The sequence below is a fragment of the Sycon ciliatum genome, chromosome 13 (genome assembly GCF_964019385.1).
Source record: "Sycon ciliatum chromosome 13, ocSycCili1.1, whole genome shotgun sequence".
Lineage (NCBI taxonomy): Eukaryota > Metazoa > Porifera > Calcarea > Leucosolenida > Sycettidae > Sycon > Sycon ciliatum.
The window spans coordinates 27585094-27595204 of NC_088655.1; the positions used below are offsets into that span (position 1 = coordinate 27585094).

General features: G+C 47.2%; 1 long non-coding RNA gene across 2 annotated transcripts; it reads left to right on the plus strand.

Annotated features, from left to right (window-relative positions):
• Nucleotides 1-954: 954 nt before the first annotated feature.
• On the plus strand, nt 955-10105 carry LOC135830024 (uncharacterized). Of its 2 annotated transcripts, none has more exons than XR_010555971.1 (3): nt 955-1247; nt 8825-9127; nt 9973-10105. It is a non-coding gene; the product is annotated as an uncharacterized LOC135830024 (long non-coding RNA). The 2 variants fall into 2 exon arrangements; XR_010555972.1 differs by lacking the exon at nt 955-1247 and adding an exon at nt 7583-8498.
• Nucleotides 10106-10111: the final 6 nt, after the last annotated feature.

Below are 10111 nucleotides of genomic sequence, written 5' to 3' on the forward strand. Positions count from 1 at the left end.
TTCTGATAGAGCTGCTTGGCTCGAAATTGTTAACAGATGCGTTGACCTCATGCAATGAGTGAAATGCGAACTGTCATTATTATTATTATTGATCATGCGGAAATGTCCTCGCGTTGCTGATGGTTGTGTGCAGGAGGGTCTAGTCGGCTGAAGAGCGCAGTGTAGTGGTGGAGGTGATATTCAACATTTTCTTCAATGGCCGAGAGCTCTGTCGCACCCTGTAATAATTATCAATAGTCAATGTGTTCATTCCCCGTAAGACATTGACTCCGGCTACGCTCACGGTCATGCCAGATAGCGCACGTCAACAGCAACATTTTAATGAGACTCAAGTACCCACAACCCTCACAGGTGCATAATACATTATTACGTCGAGACTTGCAAAGTAACACAGTTAGTTGCATGTGGGGGCTGGCCCAAAGCCTAATAATAATTATGCTATCTTACAAGGACATGGACGACCCCAAACACACGGCGCGTCAGCTTCATAGCCAGGATTCTTGTTTCAGCATGCAGATGGTTATGGTGGCGAGGGCCATCTTGTAAAGTTGTATTGTAACCAGCAGTGGTCTGCACTCTGCAGTGTGGATCATGATTGTAACGAGTGCCATCTTGTGATGTACTGAATACATGTAAGTAAAAATGTAGTGTCCACACGCAGTGCAGTCCAGTGCAGTAGGGGTTTCGAGTTCGATGCACATACATGTATCAATGATTACTAATAATGTCCTACACCGATTGTATGCGCCCGCGCGGAGCGAGCGTCAGTCCTTCCGAGAGTGTAAGATGTGGCAATGAGCGATTACCTCCTTCACGGAGGGCTGCTGTCCTTCATCGTCGGCACCGAAGTATAAAGGCGTTGGCTGGGACTACTAATACTATTGATAGTACTCTCTTCCTCGCATTTGTAAAGTTTACACTTCGTTTCTGGATAGGCGAATCGAGCGGGAGATAATTTTGGTGCTTTTATTCGTTTGCACTTGCTAGTCCTTGAAAAGTATTATAATTATCTCCCTTTTTGTTGAGAGCACTAGTCTAAAGCACAACTAACTTTAATACGCGGAGCGCTTGTCCACATCCTCGACCGGTCCACATAGAAACTGCACTGAGTTTTTCGAGATTCGTGTACGCGAGTGCACTAACGTGATTGCTTCTACTGTTGGATCAGTGTCCTTGGTCAGGAATGGAGAGTTCAGGAATGGTACTGTTGGTGCTGGTCATGTTCGCTTTTTACGCCCAAGCTCAAGGTACGGCATACTTTCTGGTGTCGATGGATATTGAAACGCATGTTCTACGTACAATGAATTGTGGGGATTTCCCTATTCAAAATTTAGTAAAAATATAAATAATACAGGTATGGTGCACCGCTAGTCGGATATTAAAGTGGATATACATGTATGTACTACAGTGCTGGCAACTGAAATTCTACTCCCTTGGCGGCGCGCCGCGCCGGCAAGGGAGTCGGATTTCAGTTGCCAGGGCTGTAGTACATGTACATGTACATGTACCGTAATTTGCAGGAAGTGTGGCTTCCAATCAAACATGACTTGCAGCATCATGGCTTTCCTCTTGTCCTTCAACCACCCCCACCGTCTACCTGGGTGATGATCATTTGAATGGCCTGTCGAAAGGAAAAGTGGCATTTTTAATTTTTAAGAGGTCTTCGCCAGTTTGACCCACATTTGCTACGAATCGAATGCGAAACAAAAGTTTTATTCGGCTCGCAATCGTTTCCTTGAAAACAGATTCAGGTGTCGCAAGTCGTCATGCAAATGTGCATGGCAACTACGAATATGGCCTGGCAGCTTGATGCACGGGTGTTTACACACACACACACACACACACACACACACACAGCTGCCTTAGTATTACCTACTGTACATATTGGGTATGGACTGCGCTCAGTTTCTTTTCTGGCGGCAGGTCGGTGGAACACTCTTCCTCCAAACTGTCGTCAGGCACAATCTGCTGGTACTTTTGCTCACCTCACAAAGATTCACCTAGGGTTCCCTTTAACAAGGCCATGCCTGTTGGGACTCCCCTAGTCAAATAATAAATACTACTACTACTACTACTACTACTACTACACACACACACACACACACACACACACACACACACACACACGCACACACACACGCACGCACACACGCACACGCACACACACACACACACACACACACACACACACATGCATGGATCATGGAATCAAGGGGAAAATGTGTACCAGGCAAAACATAACCAGGCCAAATATTTTTTTTTTAAATGTGTACCTGAGGGATTCGGAGCGCGCCACGAATGAAGAGGCTTCCATTCGTGAAAACGAGCTCTCCGCGGGGATTCAGACGAATCCTCGAACCAGGTGACGAATCAGCATTCGTATCCATCCGTACGTGCGAAAGCTCCCTACTGTCATCCTTAGGATACCGTTCAATATTTTTCTTTAGACTTTGAAACTCACAGTTCCTCTAGGACAAGTCTTGACCATAACTTTTTCTTGTGAATTTTTTCGTCACATAAAAATGTAAAAGTAGTAACTAAAACACACACTTATACATACACAAATATGTGGACAGTAACTTATACATGTATATACATGTCGCTAATATGGTTTCCGGTAGAATTATAGCACCCAGAGGCAGGTAGCCTATCGAGGGGTTCTCCACTTGTGCGATATTGAATAGGTAGCATAACGGGGGTGGGGGGGGGGGGGTCGGGAATAGAATAAATTAGCCAGACAGATGGAATGAGACAGTAAAACGTCAAAGGAAAGTGTGATGTGCAATTACTGCTGAGGTGTTGGAATACCAGTGGTTCTATGGGCATATTCGTGTGTATATAGACGTAAACTCTTCTCAAATTCCTGCAGGGAGTCTGCAGCGGTCATCTTCGGTGGTAGACAGTTCCAAAGTACAGAAGTTCTAAATAGGAACATAGACTTTGATAACGATTTATATTTACATGTAGGTATTATTATAGTGTGTGAGAAAGGTAGTGGCAGTCTCATACATGTACATAAAAAGGAGAGTGAAGCGGTGTCGCGAGGAGATGGAGAATGATGATGACGAAGACGAGGGCGATGGGATGGACAGCGGCATTGGAATGGAGGATGAGAGTAGGATGAGCAGGCGTTTGATGTTGACAAGAGGAAGTCTGCAGTGTACATGCATTTGGTGTCCAGTCCAGAATGTCGTAAGGTGTTTGCGATTCCTGGTTTAGTGTTATTCGTTGCGCACGTTTCTTCAAGCAATTGCAGGTGTTGGAAACTGTGTATAGTCGTACTCGTGACCCTGTGCTATGTCAACAGGAAGAAAACGTTGTATCACTCACACTCTTTAAGTAATACACACGCACTATTACATTCATCCACACAGTATCACATTCATCTGCCACTACATTCCTCACATACACCTTATTCACACATTGGACAGGTGCAAACGTCGCTTTTTTGGACTTGCTGGCTGCAGTATTTCAACCTGAAACCATAATGCGTTCTGGTCCATCTCAGCAAGTATAATTGGTTTACTTTCGCACGGGACACTCGCAATGGCATAGCACTTCCCAGAGCTTTGTCAACTATGTTTACCAAATCTCCTATCTTTTCTGCATATTCGTATTGGCTCAAGCTGCCCATGGAAAGGAAGATAATATCCAATATTAGACAGTTCATAGACCATGTTAAATGTCATGCGACGTTGTAGGCTCGCTCGCCTCTTTTGCTAGCTTTTCTCGCCGCTCTCCACCATGGTCAACATAGTGATAAATTTCACCCCCCTCATGCATTCTTTTCTTCCGATTATCATAATAATTATTCTTTCCTTCTTTCTTTCTTTTTCTTCTCTTGCCATGGCTGGCTAACGCCCCCTCCTTTGCATTGGCTTCTGCCATTGGACGGTGAAATAAAATAAAATAAAAAAAATAAAAATTTAATATTAGCTACATGTACATACAATGTAAGTGTGTGTTTTACGAACCAACTTCGTATGTGCTTTAGTTATAACATTTTTATGTGACGGCGTTCCACTGATGAAAGTCACAAGAAAACGTTATGGGGCTTACCTTGCTTCATTTTTTGCTGTTGTTATGAGTGCGCAATTGATATTGCCATGTTATCTTTGTATTAAAATGTACGTTGGGATTTTCCAAAGCCGAACATGTCACTTCAAGCCAATACAGTGTACAATGCATTGGTCAGCCATGCGATTCTAGCCTAGGGCGACCTTAACCATGTTCTCAGCTCAGGAGAAGCGAAAGACAGTAGACCTACACTGAATCATGTAGAATGTAGCACCACTAGGCAGTATTCATGATTTCCACTGCATTCACATCAATCTCCGGAAAGCTCCATGGAAGTGCTAGGTCCTCTCAGCTCCCCGAACGGATCGCGTTTAGACTTTTAGTGCTCCAGGCTCATTGTTGTTGTGGTCAGTATCATAGCGGAGACATCGCACTCAACACACTTCACTCAGTCTCAGCAGCAGATACAGTAGATTGACGGCCCGTGTAGCCTGTCTCTCTAGCTCTGACATTTCGTGAGAATTCCCTCCTTGACTGGCACGCTTCGGGCGTGTGAACATCTTCTATACTATACTCTATAGTAACAAAAATAATTCACCCAGCGACTGCGGCCAGTGCAAGTGAAGATGAACGGTGTGATGGCGTCACATTGGCGTGACATGATGAAGTAGCCGGCCAGGCCAGGTACACAAATGCTTAGGTGAACTAAAATTTCGGTGTCAGGGACCTGCCAGGTTGCAGGTGTAGTAGAACTGTAGTAGAAAAAAAAAAAGTAGAACTGCAGTAGATCTACATGCATCTTGCGTTATGCTCGTTATATCCGATCTCCAGTAGCCACTGCACTACTTGTACTGCTTGTACTGCACTAGTACTGAGTACTAGTGCAGTACTAGCACTAAGTAGTTGTAGTATCGCACGCGTCGATTGGAAAAGAGTCAAAAGACGCTTCATTTTGTGTCCATCCAATGGCATCCATACACTCTACTAGCACTCACACAGTACTAGTACAGGGCAGGCAACTGAAATCCGACCCCCCCTACCGGTGCACTAGCCGCGTTAGCGATTCGTACGAGACGCTAGGGGGGGGGTCGGATTTCAGTTGCCAGCACTGTAGTATGTAGTAGTACAGCTGTACTAGTACTATTCATGTTCGTAGATCTACTCACCCCATGTAAAGGCTAGCCACACAAAAGGTCGCGAGCAAAACATTCTTCCATGAGTGCTAACTACCTGGCTCAAGCGTACATGATTGTAACGACTCACTTTACACACGCACACTTGACGTATGACGCAGACTCTCTTGAGATGAATCAAAACGTTACAAGAATATGAGGCTCGTAGTGAGTACAATGGAACGCCACTAGCAAGTACATGTACAGTCAACTTCGCTTATAACGACACTCCCCGGGGCATCAAAAAGGTGTCCTTATTCGCGAAGTGTCCTTATACCCGAAGTCTAATTATATGTATTCCAGTGGGATGGGACTTTGGTCTGGGCATGGAAATTCTGTCGTTATTCGCGAATTGTCGTTATATCCGCAGTCGTTATTAGCGAAGTTGACTGTAACAGTGTGTTGGTAAGTAATAAGTTTAGCATGCCAGCACCTCGTTCCCTTTATAGTTAATTTTCTAATGACAGGTAATACTCTGTCTTACTTGTTTTAGTTCGTACGTCTACTACAAGCTACCACCGGCTGTACGTGTGTTGGGAAACTCACCAGCATGGTGTTGTTGTTGTTGTTGTTGTTGTTGTTGTTGTTGTTGTTGTTGTTGTGTTTATTTTAATTCGCAAACCAAACGGGCAGATCTTCCCAATGAAAAGGTAGCGAATGCAGATAGAAAGCAGTAATTAATGAAAATGGGGAGGGATGTAATACGGATAGAGGTGGAGAGAAACTAAGCCTGCTGATCATCAAACAGGACGTTTGGTACTCTAGGTACTAACGGTGTGCGGGATCATGCTGGCGCGGAACTGGCGGAGCATGGAGATGGCACGTATATTGCTGGGTAAGGTGTTCCACAGCTGGGTGCCCCGGAACGCGAGGCAACCCTTGCCGGACCTGGTGCAAACTGGCGGTTGGCGCTGACCCATGGTGGAGTGCAACCTAGTTGGGCCAGCTGACGAAGGAACTAGGAAGGCTTGCAGATCAGAACTTGCGTGGTGGTGGTGGTGGTGGGGGGGGGGGGGGGGGGGGTATTTTTACAACGTTTCGGCACTTGGCCATCGTCAGGTAATAACAATGCTGCTACTTCAATATCACTGAATAATTATAATATGAGCTGGTCACTCAAATCCATTCTGTTCCTGATGCCTCGTCGCGTCCCTAAGTTTAACCTCATAGTGCATTGACTCATGGGGCTCCGTGCTCCCCTCCTGTGCTAGAATTAACACCATAATTATTTGGCATGTACCCTCACTTCCTAGAGGACAACTGCGCGCTCTTCTTCTCTGTGATATGCACAGTTGCACCTTCTCTTCCCCCCCTCTGTATAGAGGTGACATAACTCACATCATTTTATTTTTGGCGCTACACTCTGCGTAACGCCATTCACAGAGCACAATGCGCGCTACCTTCTGCTGCTTCTCCTCCGTGATGTGCTAGTTGCGCCTTTTCTCTCTCTCTGTCCCCCCCCCTTCTGCATACTAGGTGACATAATTCGCATCTTTTTTGGCGCTACACTCTGCGTATATACTGCTCTTGTGTGGCTTCCACGGTATTCATTGTTATTACCTGACGATGGCCAAGTGCCGAAACGTTGTAAAAATAACGGAACTGGTTCGGATGTGATATGCAGCGCTATGGGAATGGGTGTGTCCACCCGAATTCTTTTCCAGCGATACACCGCCCAGAAATAAATTGCTGCGAGTGTGACCTGTTTCCTTTCTCATCCAGAAATCCACTTGCTTTGCCGAACGCCACTGCATTGTTTCAGGCTGGGGATCGATCCGAGGGCTCGCCACGCCACTGCGGAGGATGCGGAAAGGACGCAAGAAGACGGTGACGGCAACAAATAATTACCCGCCCTGGTCGTCACACACACACACACACACACACATACACACACACATACACACACTTGAACTTGAACTTGCCCATTGCCGTAGGCAATGATAGCGAAAGGACTAATTCGGCGGCAACCGGCAGAAAGGTTCGTGGCGCTTTGAGATCGCCGGGTCGGCGACACGTCTTCCCGCAAGCACAATGATACTCTGGTTCGGCGGAGACATCACAAGGCTGAGGACGACGGTGGATGACCTCCCTCCACTCCGAGCGGTTCTGGGCAATGTCGAGCCATTCCTTCTCAGGGACAGGTGAATGAGGGCTGTTGAAATCGTCCACAACCATATCCCGCCAACGCTTGCGTGGGCCGTGCTGAGGTCGAGTTGCAGAGAGCTCCCCAAACTTGGTACATTTGGGAAGACGGTCATCCTCCATGAGGCCAATATGGCCGAGCCATCGGAGCCGACGTTCGCGGATGATATCGCCGATGTCCGAATCAATTCCGAGGGTCTTCGCCAATGTTGAAGAAGTGACTCGATCATCCCATTTCTGATGTCTCGAGATGCCGACAATAGCCCGCACGCACTGATGGTGGAATTCGTTAAGACGGCGCAGATTAGGAGCCCTGGTCGTCCAGGTCTCTGCTCCATACAACAGCGCCGTAAGAACTAGGGCCACGTCGACACGACGTCGACATTGGAGAGACAAGGAGCGGTTCCCGAAGACAGATTCCCGCAAGCAACCAAACACTCGAGACGCCTTAGAAATCCGTGACTGCACATCATGCGCACAAAGGCCATCCCAGTGAATCACGGACCCAAGATATGTGAATTGGTCAACGGCATCGATGGTTCCATTCCCGAGATTAACGGGCTCACCGGTGGGAGTATTGATTGATATAGCTTTGGTTTTGTCAAGTTGACGGTTAGTCCCCAACCAGAAGCACAGGCCACAAACGTCTCCGCACACGGATCAAAGGATGCCTTGGACGTGGCGTACAGCGCAGAATCATCGGAAAACTGCGAACCCATTACAGTGAGATGCTGCAGACGCGACTTGGCAGTTCGGTCGCCAACCAGCTTTCTCCCAGCTTTGTACCGCAGCTCGACAACTGTATCCGGACACATAGACGCCAGTGGTCAAGTACCGCCAAGAAGTACAAATTGAACAGGACAGGGGCCAGCGTGCAGCCCTGCGACAGGCCATTGTTAACGTTGATGTTGGACGTGAGGTCGCCAACCACCCGCACTTTCACCTGCATGGACTCATGCAGTGACTGATGATGTTCAGTATGGTGGGCGGGACGCCGAGCTTCTGCAGGAGGGCCCATAGCACCGGCCTCAGGATCAAGTCATATGCCTTCCTCAGGTCAACAAACAGCGCGTAGCGTGGCACATCATTCTCAATGGATTTCTCCACCAACTGTCGAGCAACATGGACCATGATGCATACAGCCACGACCCCTACGGAAACTGCACTGTGAGTCGAGAAGGACAGATTCGGCGATAGTCTGCAGGCACACATACACACACACACACACACACACACACACACACACACACACACACACACACATACCATATCTGTCTGTCTGTATTTATGTACCGGTATGTCTGTTTGTCTGTCTGTCTGTCTGTCTGTCTCTTTGTCTCTCTGCTCGTCTGGCTCTTGGTCTTTCTGACTGTCTGCTTGCCCGTCCGTCAACCTGTCCATCCCTTCACCTGCCTGTCTGTCTTTCTATCTTCCTCTATTTCGTTGACTCTTTTCTCCCTTGCTTTCTGCTGTATGCTCTGCTGTATGCGCAGACATGCGGGTTACTCCGAAACCGCTCGTCATTGTTGGTGGAGGTTCGTATGAGCTATCATGCGTCGACAGCAGCGGTCGTCCCGGTCTCCAGGACGTCACCTGGCAGTTCACGTTCCCAGCAGGCCGACCTTCTGCATTGAGTTACCAGCCTAGGGGCCAGTATAACGAGACGATGGTCTTGAACATCAACCAGAACCTGTATACTCGCTTTCTGGCAGTTCAGGCGTCCTTTTTTCTGGATTGCTACGTGGGTGCTCCACCGGCGACATTCCCCACTTCATATTCTTCCAACATCCAACTGTGTAAGATCACTCATAAGGTGTATTATGTGTACTTAGCTGTCTTGATAAACGTTGTTGTTGTTGTTGTTGTTGTTGTTGTCGTCGTCGTCGTCGTCGTCGTCGTCGTCGTCGTCGTTACTGTTGTTGTTGTACATTTAAAGTCTGCTCACTAACAGGCAACTATGCTTTCTTGCAATCACACACCTCCCACACACGTCATGCGTGCGACCAGAGACCTTTGCTTGAGGCCAGCGATGCCCTAATCAGAGAGCTACAGTGTACCTGTCATTCAAACAGAGACTGTTCAACATTTTCTTCAGACTAAAAGTGTGTTAGCACGAGGAAAAATACCAGGGACACGGTAAACATGTATTTGGAAGTATACAGAGTGCGAGTACTCTTCCATGCTGCTGTCCCAAATGGAGCGTGTGAACGGTGCGGGGCATATTTTGAACAGAGTGGGGTATATCTTTGACCCTAGGGAGGTATATGCGAGATATGTAATTATCACTCCCTGGTTCATGAATTTCGGAGTCCTTATTGCTGATGATGGTGAAGGATAGGTTGAGAGTTTTAGTTGTTCTGTCCCTGATAAGCTTCCTGTCTCCAAGAAAATTATAACTTTCTTGGAGACAGGAAGCTTATACTGAGACTAGGACGAACGTGACAACTATTGAGCAGGGGCTGCACCGAGACGCAGCAGTGATGGTGGCTATGTCCACCAGAGGTCTCAGCATCATGGTCAAAAGCACTCACCAAAAATAGAAGAAGATACAACTGTATGGGTCAGCAAACGGAAAAAGCAAGGCTTAACACCAGTTGTTTATCCATATCAATTGCTCTGTGTGCATTTATCAACAACTTAGATAATGACTTGTGCCAGGATCCGACGTACTGCACCCTCTTCGCTGAATATCCGAAGGGATCGACGAACTGTACGCGCAGCAGTTCTGGTGACATACTTGAATTCGACTGTATCTGTTCGCCTGGCGATGCGGGCGCTCC